General features: G+C 47.3%; 1 protein-coding gene and 1 long non-coding RNA gene across 2 annotated transcripts in view; one reads left to right on the top strand and one right to left on the bottom strand.

The window, feature by feature from the left end:
• Positions 1-20,356, top strand: part of NXN (nucleoredoxin) — a 161,109-nt gene that overhangs the window by 103,230 nt on the left and 37,523 nt on the right. The gene's annotated exons all lie outside the window — the stretch shown is intronic.
• On the bottom strand, positions 7,213-7,829 carry LOC131498299 (uncharacterized). The gene is made up of 2 exons (XR_009255369.1): positions 7,525-7,829; positions 7,213-7,355 (listed from the first exon to the last, which is right to left on the bottom strand). It is a non-coding gene; the product is annotated as an uncharacterized LOC131498299 (long non-coding RNA).

Here is a 20,356-nt window from a genome sequence, read left to right on the forward strand (position 1 = left end):
GTCCCACAGTGAGAACCTTGTCTGCAACTTTATAACACTGATAGGACCAACAATACTAAGTAAGTAAAATTCTAATTTTACTTAGAATACTACTAAGTAAAATTCAAGGTTTCTCTTCTTCTTCTTCTTTTTTTTTTTTTTGACTACATCCAGGTAAGTGAACAGAGAACTGTATCCAGAAGTCACTTGGAATGACTTCGCTTTTTTTTTTTTTTTTTTTTAACCACAGATGATGTAATAATCATCATATACAGTTAGGTTCATATGTGTCTGTTCATATTCAACGTTAGGATTTGCTTTTTCTTCTCATGCTTTTTTTTTTTAAGTTTATTCATTTTAAAAAAAAATTTTTTTAATGTTTATTTATTTTTTTGAGACAGAGAGAGACAGAGCATGAACAGGGGAGGGTCAGAGAGAGAGACACAGAATCCGAAGCAGGCTCCAGGCTCTGAGCTGTCAGTACAGAGCCCGACACGGGGCTCGAACTCATGGACCGTGAGATCATGACCTGAGCCGAAGTCGGACACTTAACCAACTGAGCCAACCAGGCGCCCCAAGTTTATTCATTTTTGAGAGAGAGAGACAGAATGTGAGCAGGGGAGGGGCAGAGAGCGAGAGGGAGACACAGAAACTAAAGCAAGTTCCAGGCTCTGAGCTGTCAGCACAGAGCCCGACGCGGGGCTCGAACTCACAAACTGCGAGATCATGACGTGAGCTGAAGTCGAACGCTTAACCAACTGAGCCACCCAGGCGCCCCTCTCTCATGCTTTTTCTTTGATTGTATTCTTCTGGCACATAAAATATTTACGTGGTCCAAACGTTACCTTCTGATTTATTCTTTCTGTCCTCCTGATTGCAAAACTGTACCTGTAGCTCTTCTTCACGCACCCCCCAGGAGTGGGGGAGGGGGGTGCTGGTTCTCAGGGTCGGCTGTAACCAGAGGAGACTGATTCGGGACAGTGAAGTGTGGTGGTCCTCATCTCCCCCCACTCTGCTCATTTGCTTAGTTTTGTCTATTGCTTTGGTAATTGGTGCGAAAGGGCACAGCTCTCTGTGGGAAGATAATTAACGGGTGACGGGGAGGACCTGAGGTACAGGCCTTTTAGATCGAATGAAGATGTCTGAGCTTGCTTTTGACAGTCTGTTTACCGGCCTTTGACAGAAGTGGGTCTGACGCTGGTACCCCCAGAGCAGATCTGGGATCTGTGAAACAGATTTTCACTAAGCAGATAAGTTGCTTCTCTGGCGGACCTTTGAGCACAGCTGTTGTTTTGTACTGGAGTCATTCGGGTTTCCCTTTCCTTTTCAGGCCATAGTATCTAGTTTTAATCCCCTCCTGCATCAGAGTTGCAGGGAACACATTTTTTCTGTAGAATAAACATCTTGGGGAAGTTAACTTTTCACATTTGTTGTTGTTCTTCACTTGACGTTAAGGAGCTTTTTATAAGCAATTAAAACTAAGAGAAAACCCAAACCAAAAATTCCCCTAAACTCCAAATGACCTCAGTAGGAATCTCTTGCAGTATTTCTGGTCTTAACTCCTTTGGTGAGTTGAGGGAGTGACTCTTTATCTCACTTCTATGCGACAACTTTCTACTGTTGGTAAATGTGGATAAACCCGTCTAATAGATTCCATTAAACATGGTTGTGGGGGTCAGACTGAGAAGGGTTAATCATAAAACTATAGCTGAACAGGAAGTTGGTTCTGAAAGTATTTCCTGGAATGGTTTGGTCTTTTTCTTGAGTGGTGAATGTTCTTGGTAACGAAACTCTCCCAGACAGTGAGGATGGGATGGCCTTTGAACCGGATCCTGCCAATATTAAATAATGTTGTCAGTTCTTCCTTGGAGGATGAAGCCTGATTTGATTATGTCAGGGTGCTCAGAACAAATAAACTCTGAAAATTGACCACTGCCTGCTCTCAGCTAGATACAGGTTAAAAAGAGAAATGTGAGGTTTTCACTCGTATTTTCCGTATCTCGGTCATTCCAGTACCCCCTTTGTGGTTTAGCCACGTCAGAATACCAGCTGTATTACCATTCATTTAATATTTTCCTTTAAATAAGCTCACTTTTAAACTTTTGACTTATACCGCTGTTAAAAAAGGAGATGAGCAGGTGCTAGAGAAATGGTAGTCACTTATTAACATCAAACTAAGACTTTTCCCCTAAAGTAATTGGGAGGACCGGAAGAAAATTGAAAAAGGAATAATGTTTGATTGCTATTTGATTCAGTATTATTTAGTGGGGAATATTTCTGCCACCTGAAGAGTGACCTCCCTCAAGTATGGATAAGGGATTCCACTTAGGGAAACATTGCCCGGTGACAGATTTTGACTGCCCTGGTGGTATTTGGGATGGTGAGAACCACTAATACATATAGCTTTTATGTTCAAGTTTTTAGAATGTCCTTGAAAAGTAGGGGTTTCGTAGTAGTTGGCATAGATCTAAAAAACCCCTTATATCAGGGGCACCTGGGTGGCTCGGTCGGTTAAGCATCCAACTCTTAATCTCGGTTCAGGTCATGATCTCTTGATTTGTGGGATTGACACAAATCCACGCTGACAGCACAGAGCCTGCTTGGGATTCTCTCTCTCTCCCTCTCTCTCTTCCCCTCAAATAAATAAACTTAAAAAAAAAAAAAACAACAACCCTTATTTCAAATCAAGGCACTGGTGTTTCCTTTAGAAACAGAATATAGGCATACATATCCAGTCCATGTTCAGAAAAGGAAGCATAAAATGTGGCAAGATAAAATAAGATTCAAGGAATAAGATACATAAAATAGAAAATAAAAATAAGGAGAGGACAAAGTAGAATTTACAGTGAGACCAAGAATATGCGTCATGGTGATGTGTACAGCCTGCTCCATGGGAACGTAAAGGTTTACATATCCTAACGGCTAGTGTCACTTTGGTAAAGAAAGCCCTCGACAAATCCCTCACAGACTACCTAGCTTTGATCCTGGTTCCTGGTGAACTCGGTGTGATGGTAACCGAAGGAAGCAACTTGTCACTGGGGATTGGTGCTTCATTTACCAATCAACAAAAAGTTGGAAAGTGTCTACCAAAAACAATAACTTTGGCTTTTGGTGGTGTTGAGCCCTTCTGGCAACAATTAGTGAAATCAGTTGTCTGTTTGAGGCGGCCAGCTTGCACCGTAGGTTGGGAAAGAAGGCCTGTCTATACTTTTTGTTCTAGAGGGGCGTGTGCCCAGCTCATCCAAAAGTAGCATCAGTTATTAGATCATTAGAAACAGGGGTGCCTGGGTGGCTCAGTCAGTTACAGCTTCAGCTCAGGTCATGATCTCACAGTTCATGAGTTCAAGCCCCGCGTTGGGCTCTGTGCTGACAGTTCAGAGCCTGGAGACTGCTTTGGATTCTGTGTCTCCCTCTCTTTCTGCCCCTCCCCTGCTCACACTCTCTCTGTCTCTCAAAAATAAATAAACGTAATAAAAAAGAAACAAGTTACAAAGAAGAGAGGCTAGAATGGAAATCTGTTCTGATCTGTTTGAAACCACTCCCTCAGGAGAACATTTCTGATTATGACTCATGAATGGTAACGGTGCAGACTCTGAATGAGCCTCAGGAGCCCAGGGTTGAGTTCATGACCCGCTCCTATCTGAAGAAGCAGAGGTCCATCAGAGCCACAGATATTCTGATGCTTTTGATGGATTTCTCTACCGAGTGGAGAAATGTATAACAGGGGTGTGAGGTGACCTGCCCCTCATATCAAACACTGGCTTGAGAAATCCCGACTTACTAAGCAAATAGCTAAGCTGTACTCTCTGTCACCTCTTTTCCCAAGGATGGGTGTGTCTCACCAGTAAGTCCCATTTTACTGTGGATGATGCGGCTGGGCCTTGCAGGCTGATTAGCTGGAGTGAACTTAGCCATCCAGCTGCAGGGCAGGGACAGCTCTGGAAATTGTGGAGCTTCTAGTCAGAGGCAAGTACTTAGCAAGACTAATGGAGCCGTATTTTAAGACCTGGTGGGTTCCCAACCTAGAGCACGCCCGCCCCACAATGACTTAAGATTCCCTTCCACGCAGTGCTTCCGGTCAGAATTCTGGAGGCAAGGACTTTAGTGAGAAAGCCAACCTGAGGGGGTTTAATGTTTGTTTTGTGCTCGCCAAAGCCTTGACTTTAGAATGTCCATCTCCTCTTACTTCGGGTTTTAGGCCATGTCTTTCTTCAGCCGTTATTGCAAAGAATTTTGGCAGATGCGGGGCTAGATTAGACCCCCTTATCTCCATCTGCCCTCAGGGACTGCTGTGGGGCTGCCTGTCTCAGATGACAGGAATCATTTTCTGCTGGTTTCGATTGAGTTCTCTGGCACACTGGATTTGATTTGTTGTAGCACATACATTTCCCCAGCCAAGGTACACAGAGTCTTTAGACTTAGAGGCTTGTTTTATGATTTTTTCCCCCTAAACTTAATTTATTCTACATATCCCATGGCAGAGCTAAACATTTGTGGGTGTTTGGCTGCCAGAACTGGTGGGAGATCAGATGGGGCCGTGTCTATACTCGTTGAAGGATGGGAGGATTGCTTCCTTCTGGGACATATTTTCAGAGAGCATTGGACTAATTCAAACAAAACTTTTCAACAGACTCACTCATGAATAGAACTTGTGGGATAAATTGATCTTAGGGTAGCAAGTCAAGTTCTTACTAGCCTTAAAAATGCTCTTTTGGACTCTGGGTAGAAAGTGATCCCTTCCCTCAGCTGGCATGCAACCCTGGGCATAGCTCTCCTGGATCTCCTTAGGGCACAGTGGGACCCAGGAGATTCAAGGGCTGAAACGAGCCGGGGAGGGGGACAAGGGAGGGGGTCTGTGAAGGCTTTCAACCTCTCCTATGTGAGTATATGTACAGTTCTAACATTTTAACACTCCACTCAGGTGAGCACATGGAATCAGTTAAAAACCCATTCAACTAAAAAATACAACAACAATTAAGGTGCTGATTCCTGGCTGATTCATTTCATCAGCAAATATTTTTATTGTGTGCCGACTTTGTGCCTGGCACTGTGCCGGCCACTGGGCACAGTATCAGCCCTGTCCTGTGCAGGCCGTTGAGGACGACAGACATTATTTTGACAAGTCACACATATAATGAAAGTTGTTATCAGTGCTGTGAAGGAAGAACATTAGGACTTGGATGTATAATGGAGGACCTGGTCTAGACGGGGCGGGGGGGGGGGTGGTGAGGAGGGGAGTAGGCAGAGATGGCTCTCCTGAAGAAGACATTTGATCCGAGATCTCCAGGATGAGTAAGAAATACCGGCAGGTGGGGGTGGGGGGAGCGCCTGGGTTAAGTATCTGACTTCGGCTCAGGTCATGATCTCACAATTCGTGAGTTTGAGCCCCACATCGGGCTCTGAGCTGATAGCGCGAGCCTGCTTAGGATTCTCTCTGTTTCCCTCTGTCTCTCAAAAAAAATAAATAAACTTAGGAAGGAAGGAAGGAAGGAAAGAAGGAAGGAGGAAGGAAGGAAGGAGGGAAGGAAGAAAGAAGGAAGGAAGGAAGGAAGGAAGGAAGGAAGGAAGGAAGGAAGGAAGGAAGGAAGAAGGAAGGAAACAAAAAAAAAGAAAGATATGTATATATATACGTATGTGTATATATATACGTATACATATATATATATACATATATGTACGTATACATATGTATACGTATATATACATATATATGTGTGTGTGTGTATATATATATGTATATATACATATATATACATATATATATACATATATATATATATATATATACATATATATATATATCTATCTCCAGGGGAAGGGGAAAACAGTTGGGGCAGAGAGACATATGTAGGAAAGAGCAGACAGGACTCAAACTTCAGTGGGCGTAAAAATTGTCTGGCAACTTTCTTAAAATTTATGTTTTTGCATCTCACTCTCAGAGGGTTAGAGTCAGTGGGTCAACAGTGGGGCCCAGAAATCTCTTATCACCCCAGGGGATTCTGATGCATGTCTTTCTGGGGAAATGCTGCCTTAAACATGGTTGGTGAAACTCTTCAATTTGCAATTTTTATGTGACACAACTCCAGGCCTCCTTTGTAAAGGTGGAGACAGTTAGGTTTGGCATAAATGTAACTCAACTGCTCAGGAGACCTTGCCAACTTCCTGATCATGGTGAGTGTTATAAGTTTCCTTGATGGAGACACCACTTCTGTGGCCGAAGTGGGTTTTCCCTGATGGGGCTTGTGGGGAGGAAGTTATCGCGATGCCTCAGTGACCAGTGAGACTGAGCCAGCAGGGTTTCCTCCTTGGTAAAGAGCTTTCTGGAGGCAGTGGGGCCACAGCCAGCATGTAGAGGTGAGCTGGGCCCCCCTAGGTTCTCACCCCCTTTTCTCACCACTGCTTCCACTGGCACAGGACCTAAAGGAGTTTAAGGTGGCAGGACTGTTACTGGGATCGGAGCCATTGATCAAACTACATCATGCTTGGGGCGCCTGGGTGGCGCAGTCGGTTAAGCGTCCGACTTCAGCCAGGTCACGATCTCGCGGTCCGTGAGTTTGAGCCCCGCGTCAGGCTCTGGGCTGATGGCTCGGAGCCTGGAGCCTGTTTCCGATTCTGTGTCCCCCTCTCTCTCTGCCCCTCCCCCGTTCATGCTCTGTCTCTCTCTGTCCCAAAAATAAATAAAAAACGTTGAAAAAAAAAATTAAAAAAAAAAAAAACTACATCATGCTTTTTCCATCCTCTATTTCAAATTGCTGGTTCTATCAGGAGACAGTCTGGATGCACACTCCCTCTTTAACCCTCTGGAACCCTTGCTAACCTCCTTTCCAATAGAGAAAGCAGACCTCAGAGCCCTCTGCAGGCACCAGGGGCTGGATCAAGTTTAATAATTGTTTGGGTTTTGTTCTTTTTATTTTGACACATACCTTCTATTTGGTGATACTGGTTTTCTACTTATAATAGCAATATAAAACTTCCTCTCAAGATAAATTTGTGTTTTGTTTGTTTTTTAAAGTCTATTTAGGGGCGCCTGGGTGGCTCAGTCGGTTAAGCTCCGACTCTTGATTTCAGCTCAGGTCATGATCTCGTACGCGGTTTGTGAGTTCGAGCCCGGTGTGGGGCTCTGAGTTGATAGCACAGAGACTGCTTGGGATTCTCTCTCTCTCCCTCTCTCTCTGCCCCTCACCCACTCAATCTCTCTCTCTCTCAAAATAAACAAACTTAAAAAAAATAAAATCTTTTTTAAAGAGTCTATTTAAAACAAATAAGAGTTAGGGGCACACATTGTCAGTGATATATGTGAACAACTGGGTTGGGGAAATCTGCACACTGGAAGGAGCCATCTGGATTTTCTAGGTCAGTCAATCTTCATAGCAACTCTGTGAGACAAGAATGGTCATTTCCCCTAGTTTACAGCGGAGACATCTTTCTCACACAAGTGAAGCGATTTGGACAGCCTGGCCCATTTCACTGCTCTGCTCTCTCAGCCTGCTCTCCACTGTAACTGGGGGACACGGTGACCCCTGGGTCCCTTTGGTGACCCCTCACCTTTCCTGCTTGCTCTGCCTCGTGCTTTCCGAGCATTTTCCCTTTCTGTCTGTGGCCCGGAGCTGCTCTCAGAGGGGCAGGCAGGGCTTCCCCCTACCCTTTGTCCTGGCCTCCGTCATTTCAGCCTGCAGAACTTGGGGTCTTCATTGTTGTGTCACCAAGGACAGAGCTCAGGGGCACTGGAATCCACTTGTTTGCTTTTGGACACACATGATTCTATAGGTGGTCTGGAGCCCAGTTTGAAGCTTGTTGACATCTAACAGTTTGGTTCTGGAAGAGGTTGACAGAAGATTACTGAGCTCTTGAAAACGGTCAGTGTGTCCCAGAAAGTCCGTGCTTCTTCTGGAGAATCACTTTGTGTGTGGTTTCTATTCAGAAGACCTCAGCAGCTTAAGTTTCCTAAGCAAGTGATTAGTGGCATATTCAAGGTCTGATTCACTGGGACATTTCTGTTCTGGAGGAGAAAGCCAGTCTGGTTGCAACCTCAGAAACTTTACACTTTCTGCCCCTTTGGGTTCTGTGGCACCAGTGGCTTCTAGGATCAGCCTGAAGGAAAGATGCTGGTGCACCTAGGCTGGGAGCGTCCTCCGAGGGCAGCACCCCACCGAGTGGTCTTGGAAACAAAAAGTTGGTGGCGACTGGCCATGTCTGCTTCTGAATGCCATGAATGCTGTTAGACCTTGGGAATGTGCTGTAAAGGACATTGGGTTTCATAAAAGTGGCCATTCGTCTTGTCTGTAGAAACCTCAGACTTTCTTCTCCTCGACTCAGCTCAGGGCAGCGTCTTCTGGAGCCAAAGAGAATGTAAAACCTTTCTGGAGGGAGAGCCACCCCTTTACCAGGGAACTCAATGCGGGGTGGCGAGGGGGCAAGTTTGACCCACAAGTTGGAGAGGCAGGCTGCTTTTTCTCACGTCCACATAGAGTATTTTAGGCTCACGTTGGAGAAGTGAGGGCTTATTGTCAGGGCTGCTGGCTGGCAGAGAGCAAAGAGACACCTTTACAGCGGAGACAACTTTCTCACACAAGTGAAGCGACTTGGACAGCCTGGCCAATTTGCTCTGTCACCTGAGGGGAGTCCTCTTGCTCCAGTCTCTGCATCCGTCGCCCTGAGTTTCCTCCTCAGGGTCCCAGGTTCCCATGGGGACAGAAGAAGGATATATGAGAAAGGGATTTGGAAGGCTTCAGGGCATAATGCAGTTTTGCTTTCGAAGCAGTGAGGATTTCATGGTGCACGCGGGCCTTCTATGCACACATATCCACACATCTGGCCCAGTTAGAGGTTGTTTACGAGGACCAGAAATGCACTCAAGCTGGCATGAGCAGATTGGGTTAGGCTCTCAGAATACAGTTGTTAATCACACGGGCATCCAGATTCAGGAAATCGAGTTCAGCTGGGACACAGAGGACCAGAGCGGGATTCAGAATCCAGCCCTCTCGCCCTCCTCCTCGGGGGCTGCAGTTTCTCATTTGTGTCTCTGTTCTCTGCCATCTGTCTTCCTGACCGCCCCGTCTTCGTCAGCTTTGTTTCTCTCTGCTTGTCGCTGGTCCCGCAAGCCTACTCCTGCCTCCGCTTCGCCTCCACCGCCGTCTCCTTGGTGCTTCTCCACCTTTTCCGCATCCCTGCCACACTTAGAAAACGCTCATTGTTTGTCCCCTGGGATGAAGGCACAGGCAGCTTGCCCCCAGAGGCCAAGGACTAATGGAGGGTGTGGGGACTCCAGGTGTCCCAAGGGCTGAGAAGATCAATAAGGCGCCTGCCTCTGACCTGTTTGTTGCACATTGGTTGGGAAGCTCTGACCTTACTGAATCTGTCTTTGTAGCCAATTTCTAAATTCCCAGGAGAGTGTATGATTGGCCTCAGATCAGATGCTCATAACTGCTGTAGTCACCTGTGGCCCGAGTTTGGTGCCCATGAAACAAACATGTCCCACTGTGGGGGTTGGGGATGTGGGGCAAGGACCAGCATCCCAGTGGAGTGTCCAAATAGCAAGCAGGTTCAGATACTTAACAGGCTGCTTTCCTCCCTCGAAGGCAAGGACCTTTGTCCTTAATCTCTATACCCCCACACCATCTGGCACAAATACTTGCTAGGTTTTAATGCTCAGTAAATGTCTCTTGATGAGTAACTGGCTAGCCATATGCATGGTATAGGTCTGAAGTTGCGCTAAGCACCTGATCTATCTAGGAAACACTGTCATCTCCCCCACCCTCCGTGTCCTATACTTGGACACTGCGTCATCCCATTTCTCTAGCACTTATAGCAACTGGGGACATTCATGCCGTTTTCTCCTTTTTTGTTACCATCTGAAGTCTCAAACTGAGAGTAGTTAACCAGCGAGGCAGGCCGCCTGTGTTTCTTCTCAGTATGAAGCATTTGGAACCAATTGTGTGGTGGCCCCTTTGAGTTAGCTGTTTAGAAGTAAAACAACACACACTAATACTTCATTGTAAAAATGCCTTTCCGGCCAATATCTTGGACTTTTGTGTGTCTGTGGAAACGCCCATCTAAATTTCCTGCTTGATTTTTTTTCTTCGCAGCCAGGCATTAACCTGGCAAATACTACTACCCTTTTTTTTTTTTTTTTTTTTTTTTTTTAGTTCTGCTGGTGTGAAGCAAGTGGCAGAAGTTACCTTTTGGAGATCAGAAATCAGCGCTCAGTAATTGGACATGAACCGTTGGTGGTTGACGTCCTATTGCGTGTGACAAGACAGCAGAGAACCTCTGCTTAATTAATAGTTTCATCTTAGACCCTTCCCTCATCCTGTCTGATAACAGCTTTATTTATTTTTTTTTTTAATTTTTTTTTTAACGTTTTTTATTTATTTTTGGGACAGAGAGAGACAGAGCATGAACAGGGGAGGGGCAGAGAGAGAAGGAGACACAGAATCGGAAACAGGCTCCAGGCTCCGAGCCATCAGCCCAGAGCCCGACGCGGGGCTCGAACTCACGGACCGCGAGATCGTGACCTGGCTGAAGTCGGACGCTTAACCGACTGCGCCACCCAGGCACCCCGATAACAGCTTTATTTAGCAGAGAGATGTGAATCGACGTTTCTTTGTAAGAGTCCGGGAATATAATACTTCGTTCTGTGTTTACTCCCATATTTATTTCTATATAGGGTACGTAGCTCCTTTTCTCCTTATTCTACATGAATCACTTGGATGCATAAATTCAAGGACATTTGTTTGCGGCTCTCCTACATCTGTCTTGAATTTCATCTTTTCCACCCTGTCTTCTACTTTCCAAACAATTTACCTCCCTCTTTCTCTCTCCCTGCTGTTATTTATTTCACCATGGACCCTTTCATTTCAAGAGTTGGCAGAGGGGACCAGTGCAAGCCACAGTCCATTTCTATATAAAGGCCTTTAGGAGCATGGTGATCACAGCTTCTTAGTATAGGACACGACTCCCCTCACTCGGGACACAGCTGGTCCATAGCAGTGTGGCCGAGGCTGGTTTCAGAGCCGCGGAGGAGCATGCCGGGTTCCCAGTGAGGTAATGTCGTTCTCGTCATGGACCAATCCGGTCCAATTTACGGAGGACCTTCATGTGCCAGGTTCTGTGCAGAATGGTGCCTTATGACCGTCCTCTTTGATCTTTTTTTCCAGACTGGGAATTTCTCACATCATTGTAAATGTTTCCTTTCCTCCCCTTGTCATTTGGCCGGGGCTCAGTGGGCCTTCCTGAGGCAGGAAAATGGTAACAAGGGGTTTAACCGGGCACTTGGAAGGGTCTGCCAAGAAACAGAGCTTTCGTGCAGCCAGCGGAGGGCGGGGGGGGGGGGGGGGGGGGGAGGGGAGGGGAGAACACAGCAAAAACACCCAATGTAATAACAATCAGGTAGGAAATTTGAAGGGAGCACTCTGCTGAGTGCTAATAGCTCCACTGTGGAACAGGTCTGGATGGCACTAAAATGATAAACATCTCTGTAATTCTCACAAACCACACTTTCTGCCCCTGTTTTCATTTCAAGAGTGGACGTGGAAACGCTCAGCTCACCCTGCTGGCCTGTAAGTTTCAGCAAGGGGTTAGGAGGTGTTACACCATCACAGTCCTCATCTCCTGGAAACTGCGGGAAGCTTTGAGCCTGTTTGCCTGATTTCTTTTTGGAAGGCAACTTATTTAGTAGCTGTTTAGGGACCACGATGAATGTGTGAAAATAAAATGCCAGCTTGCTCGTTTTTCGTGCCGCGTCTGTAGAGTCGAACGCGAGGAGCCAGTTAAGTGCCCTCTTTCTTGGCCTGAACATCGTCATGGTCATCATCACTGATTGAGTGCCCACTGCATGCGAGGCCCTGAGGATGCGAAAGCAGCACGAGATTTATTCCCCTGGAGGAATGCATCTGGTGAAGGGCATGTGAGCTGGTCTTTTGGTTTTGAGCCCCATGAAAATGACGGTGGTAGATAGCATCTCCCTTCACATCTCAAAACTCCCTTGTTGCCACAGGTCATGAAACCTGCCCCTTTCTCACTGGAGTTTTCCACCGTGGTACCTGGTCCAGGAGCTCTGTCTAGTGCTGAGTTTGAGAGTTAATAGAAAATCAGAGCCTGGAGCTCCAAGGTCATAGCTTGTCAGCACCCCCAGAATGGAGGAGGCTGTCCTCAGGACCCACCCTGTGCTAACCCCATCTCAGTTGTGGGGGGAAGGGGTTCTGTTTTCAGATGAAAAAGCCTTCTTAGCATGGATTTTTTTTTAAACAAAATGAAAACCTTGCTGGCGTATTTTCTGTAAAGTCCTTTGGATGGATTGGTTAGGACGAATTGATGGTCTCTGCCACCTTCCAACTAAGGGCAGGGAGGGAAGAGAGAGATTCCCACCTTGACAGGGGACTTCCTGCAGCAGAACCCCACATCTACAAGGAGCGGTACCCTTTCTTCCAGAGTTCCTTTCTTTCCTTTTGGTTTTCTTTCAACTTTATGGGTCCTCTAACAATCTGGCATGCAGACACTCAGAATAGATTTTTCTGTGGTATGAACTTAACATTCTGGGTTGAGCTTGGATGGCGACACATCTCTCAAAGGAGGTGGCAGATCAGGGATCCCAGCGTTCAAGTAAAAACACACTGCTCAGAGTGAATGTGGGCAAACTCGAGCTCTTTCCTGATTATATCAGCAGAGGGATGGATCCACAATGACACACGCCACAGAAACCCTATCTCTGCTCCCCCACCCTCACCCCCCAGGCCCCCTGAGTGATTGCCTTTGGAGCTGGAACATGGTCTCTCAGATTCCAGACTGACTCTGGCTCCTTGTCCTGTGTCATGGGCAAACTCCCAGCCACTTTAATCCTTCTCTCTCTACAGCATTTGGCCCTGGTCTGTTATTACTAGCCACCCTCTTACAATTCCAAACCACTGTGCCCAATAGAGGTTTTTATACCAGATGGGGCTTTAGGAAATCCCTCTGTCAGCTTGTGAGAGCTGAGGCACGGGGAAACAGAACAGCCTTTCCCTCCGTCTGTGGTGTCGGCCAGAAAGAACTTGGCAGCCATATGTCGCTTTGTACTCCCAACAAACTGCTCATCTCCTGGCTTGTTGAGTCATTAGGGCAGGAAGTTGTACAGCATAGTCAACGAACCTCTTTAATTAGCGTTACACATGGTACCAGGTTCCACGTGTTCAGGAACGGGATTCTCTCAGGCCACAGGGAGCTAGAGTGATTGGGAGATACTTTGGGGAAAAGAGAAATATTTTGCATTTCAGCAGTTTCAAAAGGCTGAGAAGAAAATATTTACATTTTTGCCTTTGTGTTTGTGGGCATCGTTGCGAACCTTAATAATTTGTTGTTGTCGTTGACTGAAGCTGATCCGAAGGTGCAGCTTTCTTTTTCTTTTTTCCTTTTTTCTGTCTTTTAATGTTTATTTATTTTTGAGAGAGAGACAGAGAGACAGAGAGACAGAGAGACAGAGCATGAGTGGGGGAGGGGCAGAGAGAGGGAGACACAGAACCCGAAGCAGGCTCCGGGCTCTGAGCTGTCAGCACAGAGCCCGATGTGGGGCTTGAAGTCACAAACTGCGAGATCATGACCTAAGCAGAAGTCGGACACTTAACCAGCCACCCAGGTGCCCCCCGAAGGTGCAACTTTCTGAAAGGAAGTTTAGTGGCAGAGTCTCTTGGTGAGTGACCCCAGAGAAGGAAGGAGGAGGAAGAGGCAGCCACCGGGGTTTTGGAATGTGCTTTAGTTCCCTGCCGGCTTCTTCCATTGCTGGTTGCACAGAGCACGTGGCTTCTTTCCTATGCTCACTTTTCATCCTTGCCAGCAACCCACTACTCTGTCACCAGAATCCCAAGACTGCAGCCCACTGCCGCTAGACCCAGGTCTCCAAGCCACAGGGAATGCCACGTTTTTATTTTTTAGTTTCTCATGCCCACCAGCATGGCCACCATGTGTCTCTGGCCTCTTGTGTCTCTGCCTTGTGTCTTGTGTCTCGTGTCTCTGGTGGCTGTGTGCATTTCTTTTCTTTTTTTAAAAATGTTTATTTATTTTGAGAGAGAGGGAGGGAGGGAAGAAGGGAGGGGCAGAGAGAGAGAGAGAGAAAGAGAATCCCAAGCAGGCTGTGCACTGACAGCCCTGCTGTGGGACTCGAACTCATAAACAGGGAGATCATGACCTGAACTGAAGTCAGGAGTTGGACGCTTAACCGACTAAGCCACCCAGGTGCCCCTCTGTTGTGTGCATTTCTTAGTTGATTTCTCTCACTCCACAGACTGGATGCTAGTTTGGAAAATGTCTTCATTTCCATGAAGAAGGGGAGCTGTTGCCCCCACCCCCACCCCTAGAGTCGTTGTTGGGGAGGTAGAGACTCCTCTGCTCATCCCTTCCTTTGTCGGGCTTGATCTGCTTACCTACCTTCTGACAGGAGTTCTCTTGTGGAATATTCTGTACTTACTCATACTGATTTGTGTGGGTCATCCTGGGTCCCAGCCCTGGTAGGGACCAGTGGCGCTATCATGTCCTGATCACCACAGTCAGTTACTGCTGGGGACGCGCTCCTACAGTCTGACCATGTGCCGGGCCCATTGCCCCCCTGATGGGCTGTCTGCTGTAAAACCGGAAGGGCACACGTTAGAAGTGTTCTCCTGTGAGCGCTTGCCGTGTGCCGGGGGCAGTTCTGAGCACGGGTGCTATCCTCCCACCAGCCCTAGGAGATAGGCACCATGGAACCATTTTGCGATTGAAGAGATTGAGGCTTGGAGAGGCAAAGTCATTTGCCCGAGGTGGCAGGGCCAGGGTTCGGACCCACACTGTCTGCCCCCAGAGCCCGTGCTCTTGCCCGCTGCACTGCTTCCTGCCCTGATGCAGTGAGGATGTGACACTGCCAGAATGCAGCCAGCCCCTTGGAGAAAGGATTAAAGGGTAGTGGTGGTTTTGTGCCCCGCCTGGTAGAAGAGAGCGTGCAGCCCTTTGTCCCGGGAATCGGCAGTGTGTCGGACAGCACTCTACAGTCACAGGGTAAGACGGAAGCATAGCATGCTGTTTGACTGGTGAGGTGTGTGGCACAGGGCTGGCTGCTGATGGAGATGGACATCTCTCGGCTAAAGAGATAGAAGGAAGCAGCAGATACCAGACCCGACACCTCTCCTGCCAGGCTCACAGTGATTTCCATTGGAAAAGAATATCTCGCAAAGCAAAGTGAGGCTCTTCAGAACTCAAGATGTCCGCACACCAGCAGGGAGACACTGGCTCGTCGGGTTGTCTCCTGGCTCCCGTTCCTCTATCTGTGGGCATCCCAAATGATACAAGGCCCAAGAAGTCATTTCCTCCACCAGAATGGGAACGTGCAGCTGACGTGGGTGCTAAACAGGAGTTAGAGGGTCACCACATTCTTCTACTTAGCATCAGAGAAATGGCAGTATTCTAACATCTATTGAACACTTACTAGGCAGCATTCTGAGAACCGTACATATTGTTTTTTAGTTGTTTTAAATGTTTATTTTTGAGAGAGAGAGCATGCAAGCAGGGGAGGAGCAGAGAGAGAGGGAGACACAGAATGCGAAGCAGGATCTAGGCTCTGAGCTGTCAGCACAGAGCCTGACGCCAGGCTCCAACCCCCAGACTGCGAGATCACGACCTGAGCTGAAGTCAGCTGAGCTGCTCAACTGACTGAGCCACCCAGGCGCCCCAAGAATTTATTAATATATATTGATTAATATATTAATATAGTAATTCAGGGAGTTCTCACAGCAACAGTATGATGGCAGGTATTATCCTTATTTTATTCATGAGACAGTTGAGGCTCTTGAGAAGTGAACTAACTTGCCCCAGGCCCCCCCAGCTGATACATAGCAGGGTTGGGACTTGAACCCAGGCAGCCTGGCTCCAGAACCATGTTCTTAACCATTTTACCTATACCATACACTGCCTTCCACCAAAAGCATTGACTGAAGATTTGACTGACCAATAAGGTCAAACTCAGCCACCAGCTGTTGGTTCTTGTGGCCACCCCGATTTGGAATGAAGGGGTGGGTGTGTTCAACATACAGAACCAGCCCCGGCACATTCCCTAAACTAGATGGAGCCAGTCTCCTTTCTTCTTTTTTGATCCTTTATCCTGGCAGTTGCCATGATCTGTCCCATCCCTGTACATAAGTAGTCATGGTTCCAACTTTTTTTTTTATTAATTGCAGTAAGATAGATAAAGCATAACGTTTGTCATTTTAACCATTTTTCTCTTGTAAACTGTAAGATTCCTGAAGGCAGGCATGGTATTTCGCCCCCTTCATATCTTCCTGCGGCACTTTGAGTAATGTTGTAAGAAAATGACACCTAACATCAGATCGTATAGCCTGGCTGGGTCAGCTATCCATCCGCTGGAAAACTACTGTCCTGACATTTAAAGAAATGAAGAATAAATTTTTAATGTCCCTTCTACCCAGTCTCTTTTGTTATTTTTTTTTAAGTTTATTTATTTATTTTGAGAGAGAGAGCACGAGCAGGGGAGGGACAGAGAGAATCCCAAGCAGGCTCTGCACTGTCAGCGTAGAGCCCCACATGGGGCTCCACCCCACAAACTGTGAGATCATGACCTGAGCCAGAATCAAGAGTCAGATGCTTAACCAACTGAGCCACCCAGGCACCCCTTCTTTTTCGTTTAGTGTAGCCTGGAGTGGCAGAGATGAACTCGGATGGATGGTGTGTGGTGTATGTAATGTGTGGCTCCTTTGCCTGCAGGAAGCAGAGTGTACGTGTTCTTTTCCAAACCTCACCCTTGGGGCACAGGCCCTCTTTCTGAAGCAACTACAGTGAAGGGAGAATTGATGGTCATTCCGGCTTTGTTAAGTGCAAATCCATAAGGAGGGCTTTGGTTTCTCATGATCAGCCTGGCCCTGCTCACTTTCACCTCTTCCTTGGTCTTGTCTGCTGGTTGGTTCCCTGTGTTGGCTTCAGACAAAGGAGAGATGGGAAGGTGAAGTGGATGGGGGAATCAAAGGTCCTGTCCGAGAAAGGGAGAAGAGCTCGAATTCCACCAGTACTTGTTTTGAGCAATTGATGCTCCAATTCAAAGAGCCTTCTGGGCCCCCAGCTATCCCAAGGAACAGGGAAGAGTCTTGGCAATAAGGAAGCCCTTTGAATGGCTGAGTTTGATTGCTTAGCTAGCCATCCATTCTGGCTGTCCCCTCGACAGTTTTTCCTCTCTCCCTTCCTTCCTTCCATTCATTCATTCTTCCATTTGTCCACCCATCATTCACTGAACACATAACATGTGCCAAGCACTGTACTTGGCAAACCAACAGCTAGCTGTACCAGGCTAAAATTTCAGCCACAGGACAGATCACACTAGAATCATGCCTCAGAAGCAAGATTTGGTCTTAACTCTGGGACAAGGTCCTGTTGGGGCACTTAGAGTGATTCTGAGCTAGCAGTAGCAATGATAACAACAATAATAATAGATATTAATCGTAGCAGGTAGCTGACTATAATAATGTAGTACCTAGTCTATGCCAGGCTCTATTCTAAGCACATATCTAAATCTTTACAACATCCAATGAAGTGTATGTACTGTTAATCCCATTTTACAGATGAGAAAACCAAGAGAGAAGTTAGGTAGCTTTCTGAGGACACCAACTAGCAGGTGACCAAAGCAGAATTAGATCTGGGCCAGCCTGGCTCCAGAGCCTATGCTAAGTAACCTCTGGCGTTATGTTTTCAGGGTGTCTCAATCCGGGAGTCTGACTCTTGATTTTGGCTCAGATCGTGATCTCACAGTTCGCAGGGATTGAGCCCCTCATTGGACCATGGGCTGACAGCACAGAACCTGCTTGAGATTCTCTGCCCCTCTCCTACTCGCACACACACGTGCGCACGGTCTCTCTCTCTCTCTCTCTCTCTCTCTCTCTCTCTCTCTCTCTCTCTTTCCCCCCCACCCCCTGAAAATAAAATAAACTTAAAAACAAAGACTGTTTATGATGATGATGTTGACTGTGGTCAGCATTCGGTGGAAGGGCAGGGGTAAGTCTTGCCTGAGAAGACTGCGCTGACCTTGCTGACGAGCTTGCTGATGAATCTTACATCTGTGTTAGCTTTGGCTTGATCCCATAGATTTGCAGCAGCTGTTGAGAAATAAAAACTTGGACCCCCAGTCAAGTACGGTACCCAGTCCTCGGAATGAGAGGCAGATTCTGAGTCACCCTCCGGAGTCGGGGCTTCTCGGAAATCACCAGGTTGCATTTCCCTGTGGCATCTGTGGGTGCTGACGAGTCCCCGCGGTGTTTCAGATTAGCTCGGCTTTGTAGTGTGCATTTTTACAGTTTACCAGCTCCCAGTCCTGTCCCTTTTGATATTTGCTTCATTGTTCCGTGGATCACTAGAGAAGTGTTTCTGGCCGGCATTCCTAGGATGATCGCTCCAACCACAGCCTTCAGAGTCGCTAACCAGAACCAGCTGCCAGGCCGAGGAATGGGAACTCTCAAGTAACTCAATAGCCCGCTCTGTCATCCTTTTTGATTTTTGCCAAGTTGAGCTAATATTGTCTCCTCTTCCTTTTTTTCCATTTCGTTTTTGCTGCCTTGCTTCTGAATCTGGCATGCTAATTATAAGCACTTAGATTTCTAAGCTTAGAGGGTTTGCTGTGACCTATTCTGCCTGTTACCTGGCCTTTGGGCAGCTCTGAAGGGAGGTGGCACAGCCAGTCTGACTGTTGTCAATGTGAACTCTGAGTGGACGTTCGGCCAGATGGTCACTGGAGAGGGAGCAGGCACTGGAAGTCAAAGTCACTTGGTTGTCCCCAGCTGCAGCAGTGCCAGCCAGGGAGGTCCTTTTAAAGTGCTGAAGTTGGGGTGCCTGGGTGGGTCCGTCTGTTAAGTGACTCTCGGTTTTGGCTCAGGTCATGATCTCCCAGTTCGTGGGTTCAAGCCCCGCATCAGGCTCTGCGCTGACAGTGCTGAGCCTGCTTGGGATTCTCTCTCTCCGTCTCTCTGCCCCTTCCCCCCTACCCCCTTTCTCTCAAAAAAAATAAATAAACTTTTTTAAAAACTTGGAGGTTGCCGGAGCCTTTTTTCTCCGATGGCCAGTGGAATGCGATCCCCTGCTCTACATCCAGTGTCTGGTTCAAAGGCTGCTGGGATGGGCACCGTGGGCCTTGGCATCTCTGCGCCAGGCCCACAGTCACCCTCTCCAGAAGGTGGGGAGACCAAGCGGAGGGTCCCATCAGAGTCACACGTGGTGTCGGAGTTCTAAGCAGAGAGAAGAGCAGAATCCACAGAGTCCGTTCAAAACAATTTCCATATGCCCCTTTAAAACCTGGCAGTCCGGCGTGGGAAGTGGAAGGCAGAAAGGAAGGGGTGGAGAGGGGGGAGCAAACAGACTGCGTAAAGCTGGCTCCAGACCGTGTGTATGTTTTGCAGAAGGTGCTTATGGCAAAACTACCACTCGCCACAGAAAGAAATCCCAGTTTTCTGAGGCGTCTTACAACACAGGCTACTAACTATACAGTTGATTGATTAACTTTACAATAGAGTTGGCAGGAAAATGTTTTTTTGAAGAGGACGCTGACAAGACAAGGGGGAACTAAGCGTAAATTTGATGCCGATGTTAGCGACGTGCCCCATGTGTGCAGCGCTTTGGTTTTCAGAGTATCTCCACGCACGGCGCCTCATTTCACTTCGTCCTGAGATGTGGGCGTTACCGTGCAAGCCAAGAGCCGTGACCTGGAGCCAGGGAACAGTGTCGCCTACTGATGTCCACTGAGAGATCAGGGCCTGGATATAAACTGAGCCCCTTAAAGCGCACTTTTTCGGCACTACCAGATTTCCTCCCAAGAAGGATCTTTAAGAGAGTGAGGCAGTGCTGATTCAGTGATGGCTCCTGACTCTGATGATCACACCAAGGAGGAATACGAGCTCCTTTCTTGGGGATCCTTACAAATCAGTGCAGTTAGTGTGCCTCTGATCTTCAGCATCCTGAAGGCCGAGGATGAACGGGAGGCTGCAGGCGGTAGTCGGTTCTGGAAGAGTTTAGGAGTGTAGCTGCAACACGCAGTGAGAGAGTGACTTTCCACTCTTCAGTATTACATCATCGTGGAGTTTAGGCAAATGCTGATTTTTATTAGAGGGAGTTTTATGGATGGGGCAATATCCTAGCTCTCTCGGTTGATCAAGGTCAAGCCATGCCCTAAAATGAACTCGTAAGACAAGGGGGGAGTCATTATCTGAGGTCCATAGACCACTTGGGATCAGACAGGTTCACTGACAGTCTTCAAGGAGTTCGCGAATTCTATGAAATTACACACAGACTTTTGCGTATGTGCATTTTTCTCTGGGGAAAGGATCTGTAGCTTTTATCCTCAAAAGTGTCTGTGACCCCAAAATGGTTATGAAGCCACTGTTGTAAA

The sequence above is a fragment of the Neofelis nebulosa genome, chromosome 16 (genome assembly GCF_028018385.1).
Source record: "Neofelis nebulosa isolate mNeoNeb1 chromosome 16, mNeoNeb1.pri, whole genome shotgun sequence".
Classification (NCBI taxonomy): Eukaryota; Metazoa; Chordata; class Mammalia; order Carnivora; family Felidae; genus Neofelis; species Neofelis nebulosa.